Source organism: Amphiura filiformis, chromosome 8, assembly GCF_039555335.1.
Source record: "Amphiura filiformis chromosome 8, Afil_fr2py, whole genome shotgun sequence".
In the NCBI taxonomy this organism is placed as follows: Eukaryota; Metazoa; Echinodermata; class Ophiuroidea; order Amphilepidida; family Amphiuridae; genus Amphiura; species Amphiura filiformis.
In genome coordinates, this window is record NC_092635.1 from 25,740,769 (window position 1) to 25,756,492 (window position 15,724).

General features: G+C 37.0%; 1 pseudogene; it reads left to right on the forward strand.

Moving 5' to 3' along the window:
• Positions 1–5,507: 5,507 nt before the first annotated feature.
• On the forward strand, positions 5,508–7,464 carry LOC140159473 (cytochrome P450 2J3 pseudogene; annotated as a pseudogene).
• Positions 7,465–15,724: the final 8,260 nt, after the last annotated feature.

Here is a 15,724-nt window from a genome sequence, read left to right on the forward strand (position 1 = left end):
AAATCTGTGTACACCACATAGACACTGGGTAATAACAATGCATGTGTGCAAGTGGGGTCGCTGTCCTACGTAAGTTGTGGGAGAAGATGCATTTTAGTTGAAATCACGTTTTTGACCCTGCGTGACCTTTGACCCCGCGAGTTTCATGTGACATGTAGGGGCGTGGTCAATGATCATTGTGACCAAGTTAGGTCAAAATCGATGTAAGCATGTGAGTGCTAGAGCAAATGTAATGGTTGACAGAAAGAACTTGTAAGAAAAAGGACACAGCCGTGACTAACGTCACGGCTGTGTAAAGAGTACAACATCACAATAGATGGAGAGGAAGTTGAACAGGCCAACCACTTCAAGTATCTGGGCTCGATGAATACATCCAATGCAAAGTGCACAGCAGACATCGAAGCCAGTATTGGAATGGCCAAAGGAAGAATGATTGAACTTCATGATCTGTGGAATTTTTTTTTAATGAAACTGATCAAGATACTGATATGCCGTGTACTCCTTTATGGCTTGGAGAGCTGGACTATGACAAAAGCAGATGAGAACCGGGTGCTTGCCGCTGAAATAAGGTTCTGGAGAAGAATGCTAAACATCAGTTGAAAGGAGAAAAGAACAAACATAAGCATCATTGAGGAACTTGGTATGAAGAGACAGCTGTTTGGAGAGTTGGAAACAAGAAAGTTAACCTACCTTTGGCACATCCTCAGAGGATCCTCCAGGTAATTGAAGGAAACATTGAAAGGAAAAGGAAGAGAGGACAACAGAAGAAACAATGGTTTGACAACATCAAAGAGATCAAAGAATGGACATGAATGAACCTAGCGCAAGCCAAGCATCTAGCTCAGAACAGAACAGCTGGGAAGAAGGAGAAAAGGAGATCATAGGGCCTGCACTTTGGCTCGTTTTTTGCAGGTTTACATGGTCCAATAATCACAAGATGACTGACATGTGGTAACAAAGGAAGCAGTCACTGCAATTTGATTATGTCCCATATGATTGGCCATTCAAGACACCCCTTTGAATATACTATAGCGGCCTTTTCAAAATATAATACCTGTTTGCTTGACTGTATTGACAATACCCGGGAACAATACACACAGTATATGCATTGGACACACTTTTTACAATAAGCATGATAAGTGATGATGTGACCTCTAGATTTATACATCGTTCGTCTCGCACACTGACAACATTTGATTGAATGGACTGTAGGCTACTGCGCCGTGATTACGGTGAAGGACACCGGTTCAAATCCTTTGTTTGGAGCCAATCGATAAAAGCATGCAGGGCTTCTATACCCATGTACAGTTTATCCCTACATAACCTATGTCTTGAATACGCTGGCAAAGTTATGTAATAATCGGATTAATACTATATAGCAGTAGTAAAAACAAGTTTTGAATAATCCGCGCTATAAAGTCCCATTCAGTGATCCCAGCGAAAAAAAAAAAAAAAATCAAATTGTTACGTTTATAAATTTTTTTGATGAAAAACAAATGGCAAAAAAACAAAACAGGAAAACGACAGTATTGACGAAGTTGAAGCCCCATTCAAATACATGTAGCTAATTTATATACTGTCAGTACCGGTATATAAATTACAGACTCACGTAAATGCATTATTTTTTGTCTTAGACACACGGTTTTCGGCTGAACCACTGCACTAGCAAGCTATGTTAGCACATCTATGACAATGACGAAAGGTACAAAATCAGCCATAGGCCTTTAGATAGCAGAAGACACAAAAGTGGTGTTTTATGACCTTTGACATTCTTTTGTGGCGAGTGACATGGTCTTTCAATTCACGCCGAGTGTCCTTGACAGGTTTGACTATGCTTCAGTGGTCATGAAAGAATTCAAAAGATAACCTCTGCCCCAATAATCCCAAGCAATTGTCTGAAACTGCTCCTCGGATCATAAGAACTCAGTCCTCAAATGATAGTCATAATAATGTCCAAAATATAAAAATTACTGACTATCATTGAAGACTGAGTTCCGCAGTCTAGTATCCAAAATCTGAATTTTGATGATTTTATGATCGTCGGGATGAAACAAAATCAAAAAATCACTGAATGGGCCTTTAGTTCCCTCTCCTTACCCTGGCAATATAAATCAAAGAAAAATAAAGAAAGAAAACAAGAAAAGAAAATTAACCATTAATTAAGCGTTTCGATAGTATTTTTTGTGGGACATGAGAGCACATCAGACATACCGAATTGCATTCTGAATACGAAGAATGTCTTTCTGATATCAAATAAATTTCATTGTTTGAAATTCACGATATAATACAAATTTTATGACAAATTATTAAAATTTGATATTTTTCACATTTTGATAAATAACAGTCCTCGAAGTAAATATCATAAATCTAATGTTATATTCTTAAACAGTCCCTGGCATGATACCATACATGTATAGGCCTATGTGTAGTAAATTTGTCTGCTTTATCTGTTTTGTGCTGTTTAAGCAAATAGTTAAACTATTATTATTTTAATTTTGAGCAGAACAAGTGAGGTAAAGTAAAGAAAATTGAAATTTACTACTACTAGCGCCAATGAATGTTATAAGATTGTAAAACGGTACGATCCTCTGGGTGGGGGTGTGTGGGGGGTGTGTGCGTATGTGTGTCCTGCACGCGTATTTTTTTTTCTGCAACTATAACGGGACGCAATACGATACCGGTATGTTATAAGAATCAAACTTACAAGAAAGATGGCTCTTGTCAAATCCTACAATTCTGTCAGAGAAAATATGCATATTTGCATTAAATTTTTAATTAATTGACATAATTGATTAATTAATAAATATTTTATTTAATGATTTACCATAATTCCAAATATGTCAAACAATATGTCAAATTAAAGCTAATGAAATGCTTTATAAATTGGTCAGAGCGCATTTTGCAGAATGCATTTAGTACTTTAGTTACATGATTCCAAACATTCTATTCCAATTTTTTGCTATACACGCATTCGCCACTTGCACGGTTCCGCCATTATGCACTATGTGGGGAGAGCCTCGAACTGGCAGCATACATGAATGGGAATTGAACCAGTCATATAACATTCTGTGTAAGGTTACGTAATTCTTCCTTTCATGTATGCTGCCAGTTCGAGGCTCTCCCGCATATAGTGCATAATGGCGGAACTGTGCAAGTGGCGAATAGGAGCTGTACTTTTAAAATCCGCGCCTAATCAATTATAATAGTCTTTCACTCCATTGTCAAAGTACTGTGCTCCCTGTAGCTGTAGCATTATGGAGTGACCAGGTCCTAGAGTGTGATGGTTTTGTAGCAGATGACAGTGCTCATTCAAGCCTGCCAAGGTCAGTTAGTAGCCATTTGCTGAATGGATGGCCATGATCAGCTATCAAAGAGATGCCTTGTGCAGCTGCCAATCACAGTAGAGGTTTGATAACATTTTGTTAAAAACCCAAATGTGATATAAGGACAAAGCTGTGCATGTTGGTACTTAATTGTTTGGATTCTTACGTTGAAATTCCCTTGTATTAGTATTTTTATGTGTAGTGTATAGTGGTCATAAATTATTTAGCCTTTTAATTTTGGGCATTTTTGCTCTGTTGCACTGTACCATTATGGAATTTGAGCAAATCAATTACCGACACAAGCAGGTATACAGTGTATTATTTTATTTTTATTTCGTATCTCAGGAGCACAGCTCACTTGGTAAGGCATCAGAATTTGGTACACTAGCGCTTCGAACTTTAAATCGGAAGGTGGTGAGTTCGAGCCTCATCACGGTCACATTAATTTTATAAACCAAATATTGTTCGAACTTTTCATATTTGTTTTTCTTTTATTGTTTCTTTTCTTTGTCTTTTTTTTTTCTTGTTTTCTTTATTTTTTCTTTATTTTTCTTTGATCCATATTGCCAGTGTAAGGAGAGGAGGAACTAACGGCCCATTCAGTGATTTTTTTTCATCCGGACGATCGTAAAAATCATCAAAATTCAGATTTTGTACAAGACTGCGGAACTCAGTCTTCAATGATATAGTCAGTAATAATCTTTTGGTCATTATATGACTATCATCATTTGACGACTGAGTTCTTATGATACATCATCCGAAGAGCAGTTTCAGACAATTGCTTGGGATTGTTGGGGCAGAGGTTATCTTTTGAATTCTTTCATGACCACCGAAGCAGAGTTAAACCTGTCAAGGACACTCGGCGTGAATTGAACTGACCATGTCACTCGCCACAAAAGAATGTCAAAGGTCATAAAACATCAACTTGGTGTCTTCTGCTAGTGGTTCAGCCCTAAGCCGTGTAGGCCTATTTAAGACAAAAATAATGCATTTACGTGAATCTGTAATTTATATACTGACAGTATATATAAATTAGCTACATGTATTTGAATGGGGCTTCAACTTCGTCAATACTGCCGTTTTCTTGGGTTTTGTGCCAATTTTTTTTTTCACTTTCGCTGGGATCACTGAATGGGGCTTTGCAACGCGATATATTCAAAACTTGTATTCACCTACTGTTATAGCATCAATCCGATTATTACACAACCTCACCAGCGTATTCAAGATATCCAATGCAAATAATCACCTAGATTATGACGTATCATACCGTAAATATGGCGGAGTACTCAAATTCATTCAACAAAAGCATGATTACAAGCTATTGCAATTTACCGCGACAGCTCGTCTCACACACATAACAAATGCACAAATACGATAAAATAGGTTGACGACAACGTTTGATTGAATGCACTGCATTGTGCCATGATAACGGTGAAGGACACCGGTTCAATCCTTTGTATGGAGCCAATCAATAATTTCACGCACATCCTCTATTATTGCCCAATTATTGCCCGGGATGATTGCACACTGTAAAAGAGCTATTGTTATAATGTTTGATGAAATCGTGTTTAACTACCGTATTTGCTTAAGAAGGGGGACAATACAGATAAAGCAGACAGATTGACTACATGTGGTACATGTATATACATATTAATATAGGGAATGTGTGTGAGTCGAGTATTACCTAATTATAATAGGGGCGTATCCAAAAATGAATTCACGCCCCTTTCAAATGTCGAGCCAAAGTGCAGGCCCTATGGCAGCCAGATGGTATATAGCCAATCGTCAGTAGTGCTAGTGACGGCGGCCGAAGAAGAAGAAGAAGTCAAGATTATTATGAAGGTGTCAGTTATATAGTTTACAAGTCAATTGTCAGTATAATTAATGAAGGCTTTGGTTAAAATATTAGACTAATATAGTTGACAAGTGAGTCAAAATTATAATGAAGGCGTTGGTTATAATAGGTTACAATCAGTAGGGTTTGGTTATAATATACTGGTAGATTACAAGTCAATATAATGAAGACTTTGGTTATAATATGGCTTACAAATCAATAGTCAGTATAATAATGAAAGCTTTGATTATAATATTTGAGCTTGCAGAGTGTGCATGTGTACATGTCAACTACATAGTTCATTCAATCCGCATCTTAACTATGCTTGTCATTATCTTGCAGGCGTTCTTATGTCAGTGGGTGAGTTGTGGAAAGAGCATCGCAGATTTTCCTTGACAGTTCTAAGGTCATTTGGAGCAGGAAAAAGGAGCTTTGAAGATCAAATTGCTACAGAGAGTGAACTACTCATGAAAGAAATTACTTCAATACAGGGCAAAGCGTTTGATCCAACACACCTTCTCAGCAATGCTGTTTCCAATATCATCGGTATTGTTGTCTTAGGAAAGCGATTTGAATATGACGATCCAGAATTCAAGCAGTTTTTGCATTCATTTGAAGAGATTCTGAACAACGGTGTTTTTACTCTCTTATTTGTATTTGCACCAAGACTTGTATCCTACATGTCCATGGTTCCTTTTCTCCCCAAGGGGTCGTTGCCATCCATGATATCAGCTCGTCGAAAACTTCAGGAGATCGTGAATAACCATCGTGATACTTTTGATAAAGATAACATGCGAGATTACATAGATGTTTATTTGAATGATATGCAGGTGAAGAAAGATCAAGGAACACGCACTCATTTCAGCGATGTCGAACTACTTGCGGCGGTTGGCGATTTCTTTGGTGCTGGGACAGAGACGACAGCAACCACCTTACGATGGGCTTTATTATACATGCTGAAGTATCCAGAAGTACAGAAACGAGTGCATGAAGAACTTGATTCAGTAGTTGGACGAGATCGTTTACCCAAGATGTCTGATAAACCTAATCTGCCGTACACAGTTGCGGTTATCCATGAGATCCAGCGATTTGCTAGCATCTTATTACCTTTGCTGCGATACACCAGTGAACATGTATCCAATTTCCACGGGTTTGCAATTCCCAAAGGTTCCTATGTGCAAGCCAGCCTGTACAGTGTTTCACGAGATACTTCAATCTGGCGGGATCCAGATGACTTCAAACCCGAGCGATTTCTAGACGAGAGAGGACAAGTCATTAAGATTCAGGAAAACATGGTGTTCGGAGCAGGTATGAAATAATAAGCAATTGATTTCTGTAAAACTAAATCGTTAAAACTAAATCGTATTTTGTTTCAATTATACAGTTTGCATTGTTAATAGACTAACGGCTACAATTCTTTTTACATATCCCGGTTACATATATATAGCATCGCTAGCACCATGGTTGAACCCTGAAGTTTCGCAGGCGAATTATCTATTAACTTAACCCTAGTTCTACTGAACCATATTTTGTAACACGGACTACGAAAGGGGAGGTGGTTTGGTACCAATGTATAGCTATGGGTCTCCTCTATCCAGTGATACCAAAAATAAGTACAAACATACCCCACATAATGTCGCTATGACGTCATAATTTGAGGGCGCCCACTATAGGCAAAATTGATTTTCGGATAAAAATTCTCCTCAATATAAAAGGAGATGACCATTTCAACCTAAAGAAGTAAAAAGTCCAGTAGCTCTTGGCATAATTTTACAAGAGTGAAATGAAAATCATTGATTTTACTGTAAAACCAATGGTGGGCCTCCCCCCTCTATTGTCATCTTTGACGGTCGGTCCGGGTACTGACTACTGGGGTAAAATTGTATCACTAAAATGAGCGCAAAGGATGGATCTACGATTAGCTTAAGGCGTTTGGGCGTAAACGCGTGCGCTTTTTTTATGACGGATAAAAAATCTTAGGGGCTTGATACAACTCCCCCCCCCCCCTCGTAGTTCTAGGGTTTTGATTGACAGTAGCACCATGTTATCATTGTTAAATGTATAATATTATTATTTTTTCTCGTCTCGGTTTTCTTCTTCTTCTGTCATATTCATCCAGGTAAACGTGTTTGCCTTGGAGAGCAACTAGCCCGTATGGAACTCTTCATCTTCTTCACCCATCTCATGCATCGATACACCTTCAAAAAACCTGTTGGGATTAATACTGTGAATATCAAGAACAAACCATCGGAATTGACAATGTTAACGCCGTTTCCCTACGATGTATGCGCTATTAATCGCACCTAAAACTTAAGTTTCAGAATTTTCTAATTTCAGAATACTACACTGTTCAATAAAAGGATTGTTTTCACGTGTAATTCGCTATATCTATTGAAGTAAAGATAGCATTTAGAATCTCAGAGACTGCTATTATATGTTGCTGATAGCAATAACACTGCCTCCTATATCTATTGCTGATAGTAACTCTGACTGCTATCTACTGCTGATAGCAACAACATTGACTTTTATTATAGCTTCCTATATTTACTGATGATATCATAATAACCCTGACTGCTATCTACTGCTGATAGCAATAACCCTGACTGCTATCTGCTGCTTATAGCAATAACCCTGACTGCTATCTACTGCTGATAGCAATAACCCTGACTGCTATCTGCTGCTGATAGCAATAACCCTGACTGCTATCTATACTGCTGATAGCAATAACCCATGACTGCTATCTGCTGCTGATAGCAATAACCCTGACTGCTATCTGCTGCTGATAGCAATAACCCTGACTGATATCTGCTGCTTATAGCAATAACACTGCCTCAGGCTCATATATGTATACTGATGATATCATAATAACCATCTATCCATGCTACCTGCTGCTGATAGCAATAGCTTCCTATATTTACTGATGATATCATAACCCTGATTGCTATCTGCTGCTGATAGCAATAACCCTGACTGTTATCTGCTGCTGATAGCAATAACCCTGACAGCTATCTACTGCTGATAGCAATAACTCTGACTATCTATACTGCTGATAGCAATAACCCATGACTGCTATCTGCTGCTGATAGCAATAACCCTGACTGCTATCTGCTGCTGATAGCAATAACCCTGACTGCTATCTATACTGCTGATAGCAATAACCCATGACTGCTATCTGCTGCTGATAGCAATAACCCTGACTGCTATCTGCTGCTGATAGCAATAACCCTGACTGCTATCTGCTGCTTATAGCAATAACACTGCCTCAGGCTCATACCGTAAACGTTCGCCTAATGGCGCTTTTGGATTCTTAGAAATGTGAGAGCGCCATCCTTGTAAAATCTCAACAGCATTAAGGATACGTGTATGTTAAATTGAGCAACCTGGACATAATGCCTCAGAAAAAAATATCGTGACATGACCCAATACTTTAGGTCACTAGGTTAGTTGCTAGAGCAGCAAATGTTTTGAGGTTTATTCAGGTATTCTTTCTCAAAGTGCCATTGGACTTAATTTGTAAATTGATTCATACGTTATACCTAACTCATTTTGGTAAATCTTTTTATAACATTGTAATTTCTTCATATTTTTTTAATATTCTTCAGTTCAAAATTACACCCTTCTATTGTCTGACCGGTTAGCTCAGTCGGTAGAGGGTGCGCCTTGAATGGTGAATGGTACTGGTTCGAATCTTGATTTCTGCCCCCACTTTTATGTGAAGAAGGGTCAAGAAATGTTTTTGGATTTTGTCCCCATTTTACGAACGAATATTGTGAATTTTTTTTAATTTAATTTAATTTTTCTTATTTTTTTTTAGATAAATAGGCACTGCGAACAAACGGCAACAAAAACCACTGACAAAATTTGCTCCACCTGCTACCTATCAATGCGTGATATATTCCACTACATTTAACAGTTTATGACCTTTCAAAAATAGAACGGCCTCAATGTTTCAAATTGTGTAACTACATTACTTAATTCATTTATGCATTATAAATGATCAGCTATTTTTTATTTTCTTAAAAGGATCGAACCCAAGTAGATCAGACCATTGATCATATAACTATCAGACCACGAAGTAGTTACGTAACTCCGTGATGTTATCGGAACCAAGCACTGTTTGTATGGCGATCATTACGATCACGCTATTTTGGTATGCCTTTTTTGTGTACTGATTGTTTCGATCGTGGTTCATTACTTAAGCGCGTGATCCCGTTGACATATATAGTAACATTACGTAACTTCGATACCGGGCTTCGATACTGAATAGTTGTTGAGTGCACATAATATGGAAAGCCATTGGGGTATTGTGTGCCTTCCAAAGCGCCTTATAACATGTTCTCATTGTGTTGTGGAATCCTAGCCAGTATTCAATGATAGCTATAGAGGCCTTGCGTTTATCGATTGGCTCCAAACAAAGGACTTGAATCGGTTTCTTCCCCGTAATCATGGCGCAGTGCCGTCCATTCAGTCAAATGTGTGTGAGACGAACTGTCGCGGTAGATGCAATCATGCTTTTGTTGAATGCATTTGAGTAGTCCGCCATATTTACGGGATGATACGTCATATGCACAGCCTCTATTCAGTTGGTCGTTGTATGATTTTGTTCGTTCACTCATTCAAATTTTATTTATATCATTTGAAGACTGAGCCTATTATGATACATCCTCCGTGGAACAGTTTCAAACAAATATAGCTAGGGATTATTGAATCCTCTTAGAGGGCTATCATTTTTTTCGGAAGTGGGTCCCAAATTTACAAAAAGTCTGCGTCAATAAAATTGCGCACCCCCCATTTCGGCAACACATATTTTATGATCCCAAACCCCAAAATTGTATTGAAATCAGTCTTTTTGAATAAAATAACACACTTTCTGTGGTCATCGTGTGACTCCCTACATTTTGGTCATAAAACATTTTATGACCCCCTCCTATTATTCTTTCCAAGACTTTATGACCCCCGTATATTTGGACCCCCCCTTTCGAATAAAATGATATACCTCTTATGACCACCGATGCATAGGCAAGGACACTCGCGCGAATTGAAAGACTTCGTCTCACACACATAACAAATGCCTATACAATCAAATAGGTTCATTACAACATTTGATTGAATGGATTGAGTTACTCTAAAATGAAACGATAAAAACAAAGAATCATGAAAAAAGACACATAGGGCCTACAAGATAAAATAATAAAATTATATAAACAATGTTAAAGATAAAATCAAGAAAATAAAGAATAAAATTTCCTCAAATCAGAAAAAAAAACATTGACAGACATCATAATCTGTCAGAAATTACTGCATGAGATTCGAACCATCAATCTTCTCCACAAGTTCTCTTTATCCTCACACTATAGTCTAATGCTCTGCTCACTGGGCCACAACGTATCAGGTGAATGATTACCGCATTATCATGAACAAGTTTGTTCGATCTTGTTCATAATTGTATGTGTCGATAGGTTTCACCCTTTAACTACACGTACCCTTAATGATCAGTGATAATAGTCGGCTTTTACAGGGATGGCGCTCTCTCATTTCCATGAACTCTATAGCGCCATTAGGCGAACGTTTACGGTATATGTATACTGATGATATCATAATAACCATCTATCCATGCTACCTGCTGCTGATAGCAATAGCTTCCTATATTTACTGATGATATCATAACCCTGACTGCTATCTGCTGCTGATAGCAATAACCCTGACTGTTATCTGCTGCTGATAGCAATAACCCTGACTGCTATATCTATTGCTGATAGTAACTCTGACTGCTATCTACTGCTGATAGCAACAACATTGACTTTTATTATAGCTTCCTATATTTACTGATGATATCATAATAACCCTGACTGCTATCTACTGCTGATAGCAATAACCCTGACTGCTATCTGCTGCTTATAGCAATAACCCTGACTGCTATCTACTGCTGATAGCAATAACCCTGACTGCTATCTGCTGCTGATAGCAATAACCCTGACTGCTATCTATACTGCTGATAGCAATAACCCATGACTGCTATCTACTGCTGATAGAAATAACCCTGACTGCTATCTGCTGCTGATAACAATAACCCTGATTGCTATCTACTGCTGATAGCAATAACCCTGACTGCTATCTACTGCTGATAGAAATAACCCTGACTGCTATCTACTGCTGATAGCAATAACCCTGACTGCTACCTGCTGCTTATAGCAAAAACGATTCTCTTATAAACCATCTACGCAGTTTCCACCTAGACACACCAGAGCACACATTTTCGTCCAAGATCTCTCAAGCAAGCATTGACTTGTCTCCACACAGTCTTTGATTAAACTACACGGTTGAGTGCACATCATCGTAAGAGCTGTGGAGCTTCTAGCTGGAAATTGGTCCTCTGTGATTGGTTTTTGTCGAAACCTCAAGTGTTCCCTTCATCCAATCAGATTTTTTATATCAAACAAAAGCTAACACTTCCCCCTAAAAACACTTTCCGTCACTAGGTCAACAGATAATGCAATTAAATGTTATAGCAAGGCGAATGTGTTAAATCTGTTGAAAACTACCTATCCAAGCACATATTTTGACCAAAATGTATGTTTTAAAAGTCAAAACCTCAAATGTTCCTTACAATATTTTTCAATTTTTATGTCATTAAATGAAAAAGCACACTTATATTGTCCATATACTAGCGTCATTAGAATGAGCAATGGCCAAAGTTTATGCAGGGCTCAAAATTAAACACTTGTCAAATTGTGTCCAAACCTATGTTGAATTAATCCTCTTGTCATAAGGATTCAGAAAATATATTTACGACATATCTACGACTTATCCTTGTGAAGTTATGAGCAAAAAGGTCAAAGGCTTAAAAGAGAACTACACAGAGGTTAAAATAGAAACATGTCCCAAGTTTGATGAAAGTGTTCTAAAATGGTTCTCTCTGCAACAACTCGAATAAAGAATAGTTTGAACCACTTAAAATGACTTGTTCAATGCCTAGGTAACACATCAAAATAGGTCATTGCCAATTGAGTCCTACTGATGTTGACCCACTGGTTCTTCCCTGAATAGTTACCTAGGTAACGAGTCATTACAGTTGGTTATCATGGTAATAACTATTCTTTATTCGATTGAGATCAAAATTTGAACATTTTATATCTTTTAGCTGCACTCTTCAAATTTAACATTTGACCTTTAGGCTGGCTTATAACTCCGAAACGATAAGTCGGAGGTGGGGCAAACTATACATTTTCTGAATACTTGGGATCAGAGGAACATTATGGTATGGGTTTTAAAAAAAGTACAATTTTGAATTTTGACCCTGATATAAACTTTGACCTTAGAAATTTTGAATTGCTCAGGGGTAACAATTCTGCACCCCTCGTTCATAATCAGCGAAGAAAAACACTAACTGGCAAAATTATCTAACCCAATAAAACAATAGTTTGCAGCTGGATAACATGTAGATCAGGTTCGTATAAGAACATATGGAATAGTTCAACCAACTATCAAGGAAGCTCGTAAGGAAACATTCATGGAGATAATGTGATGATAGATAATTAGTTTTCATCTAATAGAGCCAACAAATCTCCATCAAATCTGTTTATTCGAACTTTGCCAACATCTGAATTTGATGAATTTTAGGGATTTAGGTCTGCCATACGAATGTCACTGTAAGTTAATGTCAATGCTATAATGAATGAATTCAAAAAATACAAAATGTGCTAAAATATTCTTTCTGTCAGCTTTATTGAATTATGTAACTTCAAATAACAAATTCATCTTCTTGAACATTTTAGAAAGATTACAAAATGTACCTCTAAAAGTATAATACTTAAAATGTACTTCTTCTGGAAAACAACATATTTTGTTCTGTCAAAACTTGATGTATTTAAAATTCGAGGGTTCAGAACCAGAAAGCCGTAACTCGGTATGACCAGCTCTCACAAAATGAGTATAAGGTTGGCTCCTTGCTTTGGTCTTCAAAAATCAGTATTTCCTCTATAATGTCTTTTGTTTTCTATTGAATTTTGTCATGATTAATGGACTTTATCATCATTTTGTGGGAGCAAGTGATAGTGAGTTGAGGCTTTCTGGCTCTCAACCCTCGAATTGTTGATTTTCTCATTAACAACCAAACAAACTTACTGGTAACACATGTAAGACATGTGATTAACAATTATTGTCAGAGGATCAAATATATCGAGGGTTTGGAACCAGAAAGCCGTAACTCACTATGACCAGCTCTCACAAAATGAGCGTGAAGTTGGCTCCTTGCTTTGGTCTTCAAAAATCAATAATTCTTCCACAATGTCTTTTGTTTTCTTTGAATTTTGTCATGATTAATGACTGTATAGTGCCCTGGCGACTTTATACTTATTTTGTGGGAGCATGTGATCATGTGGGAGCATGTGAGTTGAGGCTTTCTGGCTCTCAACCCTTGATATGCATGTGAATTGAAATTTTAAGGTCAATCATAAGGTTGTGACAAACAAGTTTAATTTTTAATACATGACAGTAATATTGTAATTTGTGGGCGTAGCGAGTCAAAAAAGGTCTAAATTTGGGGAAGAAAGTCCACTTTTCACATAATTGCCCCCGGAAAAAAGTCCCACTTTTTCAAAATCAGCACCCCCCCACCCACCCCCCACAAAAAAATCCTGGCTACGGGCCTGGACATGACATTGATGTTACACATAAAACTTCTGAGGAAACCTGACCTCTCTAAACATTAAAGTTACAAAAGTGGAATCCACAATGAATAACTGGTGATTCCTTGTAAAACAAAGGTTTTATTTATGTGTGACATCAGTTTCATGTTGCACCTCTCTCGGAGACGATTTGTACAACCACTCATTGGGCTATTGCAGTTGAAATCCATACAACCCCTATGGAAGACATGACCTTTTAACTCACATACAGGGAGTGTGAATGGGGTTACCTGAATGGGTGAATCCATTGAAATCTACACCTCCTGTGTGGGAGATATGATGTATATCTTGATGTATAGATTTTAACTGCAATCACCCAACATGCATCATTCTCTCCATCACTTTCTCTTGCAAATGCATTACAAATGTGACACGATCTGCTCCGTGGGGCCAAATGAGGCATTTTTGAAAATTTAGTTCTTTAATTATTATGAACATTTATCATAAAGAAAAGTAGCATACTTGGTTCTAAAATTCTGAACTTTTGTGATGTCTGTTTTCTTATGTATTTTATTGAGTGTTTTATTACTCCATATTTTTGTCTTTATCTCAATTTCAAATTTGCCTCCTTTGGGCCCCAATGGACCAGATTGTGTCACATACTACAAAATGCACATTTTGTGTACAAATTAATAGTCATTATAATTACATACATATTAACATCCACTCTCTGGTATGCAACAACATAATATGCTTTGATTTCTATGAATTCTTCATTTAAATACCAATTAGCAAATCATCAGTTTACAATCTACATTGATTGGCTTGCAAGTATCAATTAGGCTATATTGAAAAAAATCCTTTGTCCCAAAGCTTGCGCATGTTAGTAAAGTCGTGCACATTATATATTTTTAGGTTATTTTAAAGTCATATTTTTTTTTCCTTTTTTTTTCAACAAAAAGCTGAAAAACTCAAGATATGGTCTGTATTTTTTATATTTCTTTAAACAGTCTTAAGCACATCATATGGATATCATAGTATCAAAATGCTTATAAAGGTCACCTTGACAAGCATTTCAAAATTTTATATTAAGAAAAAAACAACAGTTTTTTAATCGCATTCCCCATTAGATTTTCAAAAGCTGAAAGCTTTGAGACAAAGGATTTTTTAAATATAGCTTTCTATTTATTTTGTATTAAATCTAATACTGAAATTAAATTTGCAACTCACTTTGCTACGTCATGTCTGAAAACATCTGACTTTATCACGCATTTGATTGATGATGGTAACGTCAGATGGTTTGACTTCAACAGACATGATATCAGGCGCAATGTAGCAAAAAAAGTTTTTTTCCATTTAATTTACAATATAAAGTTTGAACTACTGGATTAATAACAAGATATAACAATTATACATTGGGGTATTACAGTTGAAATCCATACAACCCCTGTGGGAGACATAACCTTATGGTAACCGCATTTGAATTTCACACTCAATCTGTGGAAGATTTAAGAAATACCTTACATAGCAGGTGTACAGATTTTAAAGGCGAGTGGTCAATCACTTGTTTGCATGATGCTAGGCGAGTGGTCGAATCACTCTCTACATAAATCGAATTAGTCGCTAGGTCTGAAAGATCATTCATACTACAGTAAAACCTCATTATAACGAAATCTGATACAAGAAAAACCCTGTTATAAAGAAGTATTTTTCCAGAACCAAGATACAAAATTCTTTTGTTATTTATTGTTTTTACAACCCTGATATAACAAAATTTGGATGTAAAGAACTAATTTCTCTGTTCCTGACAGCTTCGTTATAATGAGTTTCCACTGTAATATGAAACAATTACACACTGTTCACAACCTCTCGTATCCAGGGATTAAGGCCAACTTATTACAATAGATCGAATGCATTGAAGTGTTGAATCTTGAATGTAA